General features: G+C 45.7%; 1 long non-coding RNA gene across 1 annotated transcript; it reads right to left on the bottom strand.

The window, feature by feature from the left end:
• Positions 1 to 2,148: 2,148 nt before the first annotated feature.
• On the bottom strand, positions 2,149 to 10,756 carry LOC112531925. The gene is made up of 4 exons (XR_003074100.3): positions 10,577 to 10,756; positions 5,433 to 5,551; positions 4,547 to 4,616; positions 2,149 to 4,456 (listed from the first exon to the last, which is right to left on the bottom strand). It is a non-coding gene; the product is annotated as an uncharacterized LOC112531925 (long non-coding RNA).
• Positions 10,757 to 14,190: the final 3,434 nt, after the last annotated feature.

Genomic DNA, 14,190 nt, shown 5'->3' with positions numbered 1-14,190 from the left:
ATTGTGCCCTTAGTTTCTGCTGTCGTTTCCATGGAAATAAATAGGAGGCACCACTTTTGGAGCAACCCACGTATTTACCTCCAGCCCAGCGTGCAGGTCTGGCTCTCCAAGAGATCCGTGACCAACAACCCCTCTGCCATCTCTTTTACTGCATCCTCCAGTTCCTCCCAAGCCAGAGGCAAATGCTTTGCCCATCAGATACACCTCTGTCCTGCAGATGGGTTCTTTCACAGCACTTCCAGCTCCAGCCGCTCTGCCAGAGCCTGGCCCTGCTCCGTGGGGAGCAGCATTACCCAGACATCCAGCAAGGAATTCCAGGTGGTTTTCTCCAGGACCACCCAGGAAATAAACAGCAATACGAGAACAGGGTTCGGGCTCCTTGCTCCTGCTCCCAGCCCCAGGCTTCAACCACGAAACCGAACACACAGCTGCAAACCACGCAGCCCCATGTCAAAATAATCTAAAGAAATTAAGTGATGTTAAAATCGTAATCCTTCAGCCTTTCCTCAGGCCAGACTCCAGTTAAATGCGCACAGACTACTGCAGTAGTTTTCTTTATTATTTCTTTTGCCCACAGAAGTACAGAAACAAGCAATTATCCTAAATCTACGGCGTTCTCGGGAAGGGAGCAGCATATAATGTGTTCCTTATGAATTTTTGGGCTGGCTTTGTGATTTTCCTTTTGGAAATTCTGAGACACCGAACAAAAGGGAAACTTTTCATCGTATCTGTGAGAAGATGGTGTGAGTTCTGATATTCGGAGTAGAAGCCTAAAAATGAAACCTTCCATGTTTGGGTTGGTACAGCTTTATCTTTGAATGCCTGTCCTGATCCGTTTTATGAGTATGCCCATAAGAGCCTTACTGACTGGGGAAGATATGTACTTAAATAAAAATGCATAAAAATACTGTTTCCCGAAGGCAAAAACGCAACCTCTTGAATGGCTGAACGTTGCTTATTGCAACAGCTTTGAGACCTGAGAGCAATAAATGTACAAAATAACTGAGCTCTTAGGATATAATAGGACACGGTTTGCCCAGAGAGGCTGTGGATGCCCCGTTCCTGGAGGTGTTCAAGTCCAGGTTGGATGGGACCCTGGGCAGCCTGGTCTAGTATTAGATATGGAGGTTGGCAGCCCTGCTTGCATCAGGGGGATTGGAGCTTGATGATCCTTGAGGTCTCTTCCAACCCAAGCCATTCTATGATACTACGATTCTATGATATCCGCCAACTACATCATGATTTGCTGTTGGGAAAAGTAGTGGCCATAGGGAGCAGCTCTGCTGACATCAGGGTGCTTTGGCCTCCTCCACTCTGTGCTCTGAGCAAAGGATCAGACCCAGCTGCAGAGCGTGGCGGAGCTTTGGGATCTGTGGCGGTGTTTTAAAATACGTGCTTTATTGTACTGCAGCAGAACAGCCCGTGAAAGGCACTGGATGGAAAGAATCTTTTCAATAATGGAGAAAAGAAGATTGGAGTTGGAGTCAACAAAAAAAGACGTGCTGCATCGGGGCTGCTGAGGGAAAAGGATTCTGTTCAGCCTTATTCTTCTCTCTTATAGCTGACATAAAGGGGGAGTTGCTCAGGTGAAGTGAATGAGGTTATAGTGCTACTAAATCATTATAAGAAAGTATCAGGCTTGATCATTCCTCCCAGCCTCAAAAACCACTGCTTCCCATGGGCTATATTGTGCCTATGTAAGCCTTTCCTTCCAGGCTTTTTGTAGTGATTTATGCTCACTTACAGTGCGGTATTTAGCCATAAGTTATCACTTTGTGCTATAGGAGCTCCAGGCAGGGCGCATCCCCTGGTCAACAATGAGACAAATCATAGAATCATTGAATCGTTTGAGTTGGAAGGGACCCTGAAAGGCCATCTGGTCCAAACCCCCTGCAATGAACAGGGAGCCCACAGCTCCATCGGGTGCTCAGAGCACTGTCCAGCCTGACATTGAGTGTCTCCGGGGATCGGGCACCCATCACCTTTCTGGGCAGCCTGTGCCAGTGCTTCATTACCCTTGTTGTAAACATCTTCTTCCTGATGCACCATTCTTCAGCACCTGATGGAGCTGTAGGTGACCCTGTTCATTGAAGGAGAGTTGGACCAGGTAGCCTTTAATGGTGCCTTCCAAATCAGGTGATTCTACGATTCTGTGATCCTTCATTGTTACACTTGCTCTCCAAATAGTCTCCAAACCAAATCTTGATCCTTCAGCATCCAAAAGCTGAGAGCAGAATAGCTGAGAATCGTGCAACGATTTGGGTTGGAAGATGTCCCTGGAGGTCACCTTGTCCAATCCTCTGCTCAGGGCAGGGCTATAGCAGGGGACAGCTTTGAAGTCACACTGCATTGCTCAGGGAAACTGCTCAACCGTTGAGGAAGGTGACTCTGATTCCCATACTTCATTATTCTTTTCTTTAAATCACCCGAGGATTAAAAATATATCTTATCTTTTAATTAAGGATCAGTTTAGCTTCAGATTGCAGCATAATTTAATTTATTCAAAACGTTCCTAGAGTTAATTGACACCAACTCGTATACAATGGCGCTTTTTTGTCTCGGTACACTTCCCAGTCTGCAGCACACTGCGGTCTGTGCACTGCATGGTACATGAAAAAGGAGATCAGCCATGCCCTGGGGTGGCTCCTTGCACCCTGAAGTCACATTGACTTCAAAGGAATTGGGTGGGTTGGTGCAAGCTGAGACACTGCACAAAATGACACCGATTCAAGACGGTGGGAAGTAAAGAAGATCCACAGACATGGCCAATCCTGGGTCCTTCTTACAGCAAAGGAACTGGAGCTGAGGGATTGACACCGAGGGATCAAGCGTTTGGAGAAGAGTATAAGAGGGCAAACAGTGGCATTGCCTTGAGTGCCAGCCCCGTTCTCACAAACTGCCAGAAGTGCTGTTTCTGCAGCTAGTAGCCCTTCAGGAAATTCTCTCCCATGAGCATTATTTCCAAGTGTTAATCTTTTGCATTCACTGCATGATAAAAAAAAAAAAAGCATCATCATCGGACAGAGGCAGTGCAAGCTGCAGATGCAAAGCTGTTGAGGGCTTTTATTGCATGTACAGATGTGTGAGCCTGAGCCCCGTGCTGAGGTCAGTTGTCAACAGCTACCTTATCATACAGGCTGCAGAGTTAAACCCATCAGCACTGAGGGTAAGCAGGTCACTCCCTTTCATATCACTAAAAAAAAGCCCGCTGCTTTCAGCCACCATGGCTCAGCATGGCATTTTGTACAACACTACACAGAAATCAATGCAAGTACAGCTCAGGGGGCAGCCCAAGCACTCAGGTATGTATGTCATGATCCCCATATCGGTGCTGGCAGCATGGAAATCTGGCGTTGAAGAGGCGCAAAGGTGAGTTGCGGAATCACTTTTCAGCAGGTGCTGGATGATTGCTATTTAGCCTAAATGAACCAAATTTGTAGAATCATAGAATCACTAAGGTTCAAAAAGACCACTAAAATCATCAAGTCCAGCCACCGACCCATCACCACCATGCCCATTAAGCCATGTCACCCACATTCCTGTGCAATGTGCAAAGAGAAGGCAGAAGAGGATGATGATAATATGGCTGGACTCATTCTCATTCTCTTCTATTCTCTTTGGCATCTTCAAGAAGTCAAGTTTCAGCTCCAGATTTGGGCATCATGCATGGGACGCAGCTGCCCATGCACACAAACACACACAGGTCTTACTGCTCTGATGCCTTTGTGTGTCTCTCCTGACCTCCCAGCACCAGCTCCAGGATGCTGGAGATCTGTATCTCCTGCATCACACGGACAGGGACGCTGCAGATCCCTGGTGGATAGGGGTACTGGTGGATGGCAAGCTGGATGTGAGCCAGCAAGGGTGGTGAAGCACTGACACAGATTGCCCAGAGAGGTGGTGAATGTTCCATAACTGGAGGCACTCAGTGTCAGGCTGGGCAACTGATGGAGATGTGGGTGTCTCTGTGCATTGCAGGGGAGTTTGACCAGATGGCCTGTCAGGGTCCCTTCCAACTCAAGCGATTCTATGATTCTGTGATTCCATAAGTGCTTGTGAATGAGTGGCCCACTTTAATTCATTAGTATCATTAAGTATTTAATTAAGAAAGTGAAGAATCAATCATACATGTTCATCCTGTAATAGTCATGATAATGTTGTTGCTCATGAAAAATAATTGACAATGGGCTGCAGTTTGAGAAGTAGTGGTAGTCATCATTGTGATTACAGACATGCTTATGAAGAACACTTAGGAGCAGGACAGAGCATGTGTGGTGTTTATCTTCATGGGCTGTAGATTCTTCTGTTCCATTGCCTGGGGCTGGCTCGCTTTGCCCTACTCTTGCCATGCCCCCACACTTATTTCCTCCTGTGCTTCCTTCAGTGGAGATTATACAAACTTGAAACAAAAGATGGAAAACCAGTGTTGTGCAGCTTCTGTTGGGCACTGCAAGAACTTAAAAAAAGAGACTGGTTAATTCCCCCCAAAAGAGAGGAGAATTCTCTGCCAGGGACTTCTAATTTGTTGTTTATCTGCCATAATTACCTGCCATTAATTATTACTCCATATGTCTGTTACTGCCGGCAGCTCCTGTCTGAGTTGAGGTCAGTGAGAACTGCAATACCACAAATAAGAGTAAATCAGTGGTGACTGCACAGTGGAGATGATGATGGCAGCGTTATCACAATCTATTTCCACACCAGACTCTGTGAGGTGTGGGATGAAATGCGAGCTCTCTACACGCTCAGGAACAATCCAGAAAGTGCTTGGAAAATTCGAGGGGAAAAACTGGTCTGATTTTTGGCTTTTGCAAGGAAGGAAACTCACAGGAAATATTTTCCTGGCTGTGGGAGTAGCTGATGTTATGGGTAACACGTTCTCTGTACATACGTTCCTGTCTCACTTTGCATTCTCAGGAATGCAAGGTTAGCAGGAAAAGGCAGCTGGGAATCTGCAATGAAAAATCCTGCCCACTCTTCAAAGAGCATCTCTGATCATTTTGACATGCATATTTAGCTTTGAGGAGCTGCTGCTGACATGATGGCCTGAACAGAGGGACAGTGTGGGACTGGGGAAGAAGTCCTGAAGCTCTGAGAGGGTAGAAATCCAAGGTGCCAAGGGGAGTGTTTCCTGGTAGTTTCTGGTGTTTCACCTGAGTATTTCTCTTTTGAGCTGCTCTGTGACAGAAATCCCTGACATCCATCCCTCCATTCATCTAACCTTCTCTCCCTTTCACCCTCCATCCATCCATCCATCCATCCATTCATCCATCCATCCATCCATCCATCCATTCGTCCGTCCATCCATCCATCCATCCATTCATCCATCCATCCATCCATCCATCCATCCTTGCATCAATCCACCCCTGCCATCCATCCATCCATCACCGCTAGCACCATGCAAAGCCCCACCAAGGAATGTCAACGTTCACCATGACTCGTATTGTCCTTTCTCATCTCTTCAGCACACTGTCTTTGATTCCTCGGCGTTCCCTTGCTTTTCCATTACTCACTGGCCAAACCCAGTGCTGGGTGCAGGGATTGGTAGGGTCTGGAGAAAAGACACAGCTAACTGTTAACATAAAGTGCTGGCAAGAATACTTCCTTGCCCCTGCTCTGGTGCTCTGTGATACAGTGACAGCAACGGTGGATGAAGGGAAGGCAACTGCTTGACCTTTCATGTTTACCCTTGAGATGAATGTGGGGATGGCAGCTGAATCCCATCACAGCTCCCACTTTGGGACTAAGCAAGCAGGGGGAAGCCATTCTGACGGGGCAGAATGTTCAGGGATCAAAGGCTTTGATTCCACTTGTGTCAGGAGATTTGCCCTAAGAGCAGATTTGCTTTGGCATTGTTAAACGTAGTTCAGGAGAGGAAAAAAAAAATGATGGAATATCCTCAGTCCTGGTGATGCTGAGCACATACACATAAATACATGTTTTTAAAATTAATTGAAAAGGAAGATCCATTACGACATCAAGGCTCCTGGAAAAAAAACTGTGTCATTTTTTTTTTTTGCATGAACATCCCCATTTGTGCACTAGTGCTAAAATAGCTGCTGGAGGATGAGGGCTTTCAAAACTTAATTGATTAGAGGAAGATCCCACCTCCTTAATAGTTATTCAGACTCATTTCATATTTTACAGCTATTACATAGTTATAAAGTAGCTGATAGAAATGCCCCTGGATCGCAGATGGGAAAACTATTTCTCATGAAAAGATCAAAGCCCCAGTTTCCATATTTGAGCACCTCCTCCAATAAATCACACACCGGGATACTAAATTTCGGCGTCAGCTTTCTGCTTTCAGACCAATCAGACTCTACGGCTATTCCAAAACAGAAAGTTTAATATTAGTAAGAATAGAAAATGCTTTCAATACCCGGTACATATAAAAATATTGACAATTAATACGTTGTTCAGCTCTGTTATTTAGCCAGCCTTTGTCTGTAATGGGATCGGCTGCAGATGGTCACTCTTTGAAGCATTTCACTGTGAAATAGTAGCTTTTTCCTCTGATAAGTTACACTCTCATGGTGACGATCCATCACCGCTTACAGGGCTGGTGTTGTCAGTAAAGCCTTATTTACTGCTGCTCCAACCAACAAGAAGCTTTCCAAGTGGGCAAAAATCCATGCACCTCTAGAGAAAATGAGAGATCTTCACTTCTGGGGAGAACCCAGCTGGTACCCCAAAAGTCTGAAAACGCTTTCTGCAGACCTGTGCACAGAATAAATACAACCAGGAGACTCCTGAGCTGGCAAAGGACCAGCAAAGCACTGACTGAAGTCAATGAAAACGAAATGAGAGTGACTTTCTCTGGAAGGAGAAAAGGAGGTTTCTGTCTCTCCGAGGTTCCTTCTTTAGTTCAGCACTGGGGTAAGATTCTGTGGCTTTGCCCTACCGTCACCCATGATTCTGCCTGGAGTTTGACACTACTGTGGCAGTGAGAAGCCAGGGTTGTATTTAATATCCCAGCCTCTGTTTTTTGCAGGAGGTGGAGTGGGACTGAGGACTGCCCCCTGGTTTTTGACTGTTCAAGGTCAGCAAAACCACTGAGGGAAGTTAATTTCTGAGCTCTTGGTGGGGTCAGGAGATGTGGGGATTCAGCTGGCTGACTTGCCGTCTAGCCATAGGTGCCTATGATATATATGCCTGTGTATGAGGAAGGGTCATGCATAATCCACCCTCAGGTGCCCACTGAGGTGGCCCAGATCTCCCATCTGGCCTCCAGCTGGGCCTCCTATGCCAAAGCTGCCAGTTCCCCTATCTTGAACACTCTGGGGCCTTCCAAAAGTGTTGGCAGATTGCATTTAGGCACCAAATCACACTCCTACATCAAGGTCAAGCTCGTTTTGATGTGACTAATAGGGACCATCCCCTATTCTGTGCTTCAGAGCTCAACAGTGGCTCTGATGGTGCTCCATGAGCCAAATGATGACCATATCCTACAGTGATGTTTCATCTCAAATGCCCTTTGAGGAAGCACTGGCACAGGTTTGCCAGAGAGACGGTGGTTCCCCATCCCTGGAGACACCCAAGGTCAGGCTGGATGGGGCTCTCAGCACCTGATGCAGCAGTGAGCATCCCTGTTCATTGCAGAGAGTTGGACCAGATGGCCTTTCAGGGTCTCTTCCAACTCAAACAATTCTATGATTCTGTAAGAGGTCTACCGAGAGAGGGGTGAGTGTGTGCCATTTCCACTGGAAAGCAGATGGGCTTAGCATAGAGACAAAAGGGCTTCATCTTACCCACTGGTGGAATCTGTGCACTGTCTGGTACAGCTGTTAAGGCCCAGAGCATTTTGGTGGCAGACGTGTGCCCATATGGGTAGATCACTTGGGCCTTGAAGACATATGAAGAGCTCAAATACAGAAGCTAACATCTCCACCAGTTTCCAGAGGATCTGCTCAGCCTTTTCATTTGTCTGCCAGCTGTAAAGCCTTCTCTTCCCTTCTCCATCACATTCTCCTGCTCATAATTATTTCATCAGATCAACTTATTCTCTCTTTTTTCTCCTGAAAGTTTCAAGCTGCCCAACTCCATTCTGCAATAAATCTGTCTAAAACCACAGCTGCTTCTGCATCCCTCATGCCTGGGTACCTGTTTTTATTGCCTGCTTTCTATTAGACATATATATGTACATATAAAATACATATATACTTTATGTGCCCTTCTTTTCCTCCCATTTCTACTTCCTTTCCACTGTTCTTTCTCCCTCTCTTCCTCTTCCTCTGGCCTCACCACAGACATTTGTCACTCCCTGGGCATTTTTTTTTCCTTTTATCAAGATGTTTTCTCCAGGAATGCTTTCCGCCAACGCAAGCCCATTAACTTCCAGAGTTCAGCTGACAGCCTGGGCTCCAGGACCACTGCCTTGTGACACGGAGCTCTTTCAAGATGCTGGAATTGGTTGGAAAAAATAGCCCAGTCACATGCATAAGAGAAAAAAAAAATGCCATACAAAAGATGATAAGTTTTAAAGCTGTGCTTGGTGCCTCTCTGTCTCTGTTGTTTTTATTTTCCTTCTTCTTGCATGGTAATCTGTTAAATGGCCGTGAGAATCTGTCTGTTCCTTAACTGGAGGTCTTTCCGTTGCAGACAAATCTGTGTTGATTTTCTCACATCCACCCTGAAGGATCCAACCCTTTGCAGTTCATGAGATTTGACCAGACTTTGTATATGTTATCAACACAGACTTTGAAATCATTAAATTACAGAATCATATAGTCATTAAGGTTGGAAAAAAACACCAAGATCATCTAGTCCAACTACCAGTCTTGGTTTAAGCACTCAACTGGTACCTGAATTATCTGCATTTAAATTAGCAAGCTTACATTTGAAGATTCTTTAGACTTCACTGTTAATTGGATCTTGCTAATGATGAGAGCATCATTAAACTGACGTAATCCCTGTCATCCTGTTAGGGAATGATTTACGGAATTGGGAAGGGCAGCCAGCAGTGAGGCTGCATGGCTCCAGATGTTGCTGATGGCTCTGGAGATGTTCAGCTCTGGGTCATGGTTTGGTGCCACTCAGCCTGTGGCTATGTCACAAAAATAATTGCAGTGGTTAAAGGAGATCTGGAAGAGGACACACAGGGAATTAAAGAATAATAGAATTGTTAAGATTGGAAAAGATCTCTAAGATCATCCAATCCAATCATCCTCCTATCACCAATGTTGGCCACTGACCGTGTCACTCAGCGCCACATCTCCACGGTTCCTGAACACCTCCAGGGATGGTGACTCCACCACTTCCCCAGGCAGTCCGTGCCACTGCATGACCACTCTTTCTGAGAATAAATTTTTCCTAATATCCATCCTGAACCACCCCTGGCTCAACTTCAAGTCATTCCCTCTCATCCTATTGCTAGTCACCCTCCTTTCTGTGCGGATAAGGAAAGGTCAGAACCAGCAAACTGATGGACAAACCCACCTTAGGGTGTAGGATGCATCATGATGTTTTCAGAAGTGTCTGAACTGTATAAAGAACCCACAGTGGTGGAACAGGACATGGGAAGAATTCATGAGCTCACTGATGGAGGAGAAACCTGAGTCATGGGTTTCACTTATTTTTGGCTGAGTCAAAAAAGCAGGAGCAGGAATATACACGAAGAGGTGACCAAAACCAGAAATAGGCAGAGCATGCTCCAGATTCATTAGAGGGTGAGTGTTTGAGTCTGAAGAAGGATGGTACCTGATGACCTAGTAAAACCTATAGAATAGAATGGGGTAGATATGTAATTATTAATTCCCACAGAACTTTACATGGCTGACTTTGGCTCCATGGACTATTTAGACCCAAACTATCACATTATAGATACTTCTTCTTCCATAAGATGAGGCGCATCCCTCTCCTTAGAATCACAGAATCAGCAAGGTTGGAAAAGACCTCCAAGATCATCCAGTCCAACCATTCAGTCCAGTCCTTCTGCCACAGAAGGTTGAATGAAAAGCAATGATGATATTCCTGAACTTGACCTAATACAGAATAAAGCACCAAAGCATTCTAGCAACAGCTTCCCCTTGGCCTAAGGAGGTTTAAGACACAGTAGGGACAGGCAGTCAAATTCCCCCAGAACTGGAGATGAATCATGGACTACCTTGGAGAACTCATAACCAATATCAGGCTGGTAAAGCTCGGAGATTTTAGGGATCACAACCTTAGTAAGACCCAAAGGAGAAGCCTATGCAGGCCTGCAAGGATCTCATTCCCTCTCGGACCTCCTGGGGACCTGGAGATGTCCCCCTGAGCAGGGACAATGGGGGAAGCTGGGGACAGGAAAGCAGAAGCTGGAGGAAAGGGTACCCAGGACACCTCCAAGCACTGCATATTTGAGATGGTTGGATAAGGTCTTTAGTCGTGCAGGGCCTGGAGTCTGAGTGTAATTCCCCATATCCCAACACAGATGTTGAAAATAGGGCAGATGAATCATGCCCTAAAAGTGCCTGTTTCTGCTGACTACAAAGGGAGCCTGGGGTGACCGGCTCAGCTGGAAACGTCTGCGTTGTGGATATATGAAATCAGGTGAGAGAAATCCCACATCTCCCACTGCTTTGTCTCCGTTTCTTACCTGGAAGAGCCACTTTTCAAGATAAAAGGCTGTCCCAGGCTCCAGGGCTTCTTAATTATGTACTGAGCTGCTCAAATAAATGACGGCGGTCGGCTAGGTAGAAATTCCTGCAGACTTCTTTGCAAAGTTGGAGTCAGTTTTGAGGTAAGACTTCTAACTCAGTGCAGCACACAAGAATTCAGCAGAAGTTTCATGGCTAAATTAAAGGTTTTTAGTGCAGCCAATGGGAAAACGAGTGTTGCAATCAGCCCTCTCTCCCTCATTTTGTTTACTCTGAGATTAAATTCAACAGTTGTATCCCACCCTGACAGCATGCACGTCCCACAGGTTCTTGTGCTGACTCCACAGATCTCCTTCATGAGAATTACTGCAGGAGTAATGTGAAGAATTCGGGTTCTTATCTCTTCTCCACCCCAAATAATCAAGACTGGTGCCTTCCTAGAAGCAAGCAACTCATCCGAGCATCTTCCATCAAACTGAACCCTGGGCAAATTGTTGATAAAAGCGATATGCTTAAACGCCATCAAGCTGAACCCCAGGCAAAGTGTTGATGGAAATAATATGTTTAAATGCCTATCATTAGGTTTCGTTATTATCAAGCAGCCTGATATCAAGCCTAAACTGAGCAGCGCTGCTCACACTAAAACTTGCAAACTGAAGGAGATATAAGCAAAAGGCTTAGAGTTTATACTAAAATCAGTTAAATTCATGGTGATAGTGGATTCTTTTTTTTTCTGAAGATTGAAAAATGAAAGAGGAGAAACTGCAAAAAAAAAAAGCCAGCAGCCAAGGCTGGTTTGTCCATGTAGGCTTGACGGCAGCACGGGCTGTGATGCACACACTTGTGCAGTAGGACATGGACTGGAGCCATTACGGAGCATCTGTCAGATGATAACTTGCAGTCATTTGCAGTCTCTGCTGGAGGCAAAACCAAAGGCCTGAGCCAATGCTTCAAGTCACCCAGGCCTTCTCTCTGGGTCTTAATTCCATTTTCTTTACATCCCATAGAATAAGTCTCTTCTGCTCTACTGTTGCACAGCAGTGACATCCAGGGGCCATTTTATTTGCTGTTAAGATCAGTCTACCGATACCCAAGAGCATATGTACCTGAGCCAAAACCCCACTGAATTCACTTGGAAAGATCCCCATCAATGTCAACAAGCTTTCTATCCATCTGTTTTACTCCATGTTTCTTAACAGTTAGCAAAAAAAGAGCTTTCGTGCCCAATTACCTTGGTTGCTACCTTTTTGGCTGAGTAATTTAAGAAAGGTCCCCCTCTGTCAGCCTTCTGTTCAACACACACAGTGACTTTGAGTGCTGTGGTTCACCCAGAACCACCACACCTCCCAAGAGCAATGACCTACAGCACGAGCAGAGGGTCCATCCACATCTCTGGGTGGTACCAATAGCACAGCCTCAAGCTTTTCACAGAAGCACAGAACTGTTCGAGTTGGAAGGGACCCTGAAAGGCCATCTGGTCCAACACCCCTGCAGTGAACAGGGACACCTACAGCTTGAGCAGGTGCTCAGAGCCCCATCCAGCCTGACCTTAAGTGTCTCCAGGGATGGGGCAATTACCACCTCTCTGGGCAATCTGTTCCAGGTATCATAGCAAACTTCTTCCTTATATCCAGTTTAAATCTCCCCTCTTTTAGTGTGAAACCATTTCACCTTGTCCTGTCACAGCAGATCTGGCTAAAGAGCCTATCTCCTTCTTTCTTACAGCCCCCCTCCTTTAGATACTGAAAGGCTGCTATCAGGTCTTCCCACAGCCTTGTGCCAAAAGCCAGTTCCATTTACTCCTCTAAACATGTGGTCAGCAAAACTACTGAGCCAAATGCAATCAGATGTGGTATTTACCACTATAACGAGCAGCTTGGTACCAAAAACCTGATAAACTTGGCCCATGGCTGTAAGGTGGTCATCTGGGCTTGAGGAGGGGACACCTGACCTCAGCACCTGAATTTCTCAGGCTGCATCTCCATTACATCCTTTCTTGATGTGGTGTCCATCATCGATACCTGGGCAAACGTTGGTAACCTGGAGTAAAGTCACTTCATCTCTTCTTCGATGCGCTTTCTTACTCTAAAGCAGTTTTCCAGTGCCTGAATCATGCTGGCAAGACTTCTCCAAACCTTTCCTGTTTTCTTAAGATCTTTTTTTTTTTTTTTGGAAATGTGAACATCAGAACAAGGCATAACTTTAGATGGTCTCACTAATGCTGTTTACAGAGATCCTATCACTTCAGCACTCCCTCCTCACATTTGCCAGCAGTGCAGCCAAGGATGACTCCAACCTTCTTGGCCAGAGCGCTGCTGGGACTTCATATCAATGATCGCTTACCAGCAGCGTTCAATCTGCTCTGAGTCATTGCTTTCCAGGACGTGTGCCCCCATCTCCTAGGTGTGACCCACATCCCTTCTTCCAAAGTATCTGACTTTTCCCATGGCTGCACTGAATTCAGTTCCTGAGACGTTCCCTCCTTGGCCAACAGCACCTGCCCGCCCCACCAGCCTGCATCCACTGCGACGTAGCATCAATCTTGTTTTCATACCATCTGCACATTTTAACAGCTCTTCATTCTCTTGCCATTCACATTGCTCTGAGGTTTCTGGATCGTTCTCCAGCTATTTGCTCTTCACATTTTTCTTCCTCCCACTTTCTCTCAGCTTACATTTCACCACCCATGCTAGTACTTTCTCTCACACCAGACGGGTCTTCTGTCTTCCAAAGGTGATTTACTGAGCATGAATTACTGAACCTAAAGGCAGAGGTTTGGGTCTGAGGGCAGGTAAAATGAAGGAGGATGACACTGAAAACATGCCCTGTACAGACCAGACGTGCACTGTGTGGCCCATTGCAGCAATCGTCCTGCACTGAAAATGTGAATATGAAAATATTCCTCAACAGGGAAGGAGCGCATAAAGCCACTGGAGCAGGCTCTGCAAAAATCCCTTATTCTCAGCAAAAAAAAAAAAAAAAAAAAAAATTATCCCATGGTACAGTAACTGTTTTTATAACCTTTTCCTTGGTGTACAAGAATACCAATAAATAGGTAGCAAAGGAAATATTTTGCTACAGGCTTAACTACAGCACTGCAAGCACTTTCTCCATTTGCTTTTTCCTGTTTTCTTCTTTTCCCAGTTTGCAGACCTGTTGCTGGTTTTCCCCAGGCCAGACTCGAAGATAGGATGGAGAGCTGGGGGAAATTAAAGGACACCAGGAGGTTTTGCATTTGTATCTTTAATTCCTGGTTGGGTTGTGAAAAGGAGAAATGAGGAAAAGAGGAGAAGAAACCATCTGTATTAATAGTAGGCATGGTGTACACAACTTGACACAGGCAAAGAGAAGCTGCTCACAGCCTTGTTACGTGCACCAGTAGAGAATGGGGTTTAGGGTTTTCTTCATGAGAAAGTTATTTGTATTCCTGAGTTTCAGCCATGCACAGATTCTTCTCATTGATACTGGAGAAGCTCATCACCTTGTAATGGATGTAAAATCAGGCAGCTCACCTGGCATCCCACGGACAGTCGAATGCATGTGGGGACTTGTGGTCAGGAGCTGGTGCTGAAGCTACTGCATCATCTTCCTTTGCCCCTGTTGCCCCCATGGC

The sequence above is a fragment of the Gallus gallus genome, chromosome 2 (assembly GCF_016699485.2).
Source record: "Gallus gallus isolate bGalGal1 chromosome 2, bGalGal1.mat.broiler.GRCg7b, whole genome shotgun sequence".
Classification (NCBI taxonomy): domain Eukaryota; kingdom Metazoa; phylum Chordata; class Aves; order Galliformes; family Phasianidae; genus Gallus; species Gallus gallus.
The sequence above is the reverse complement of the archived record's forward strand: the minus strand, read 5'-3'. Positions and strand labels throughout refer to the sequence as shown.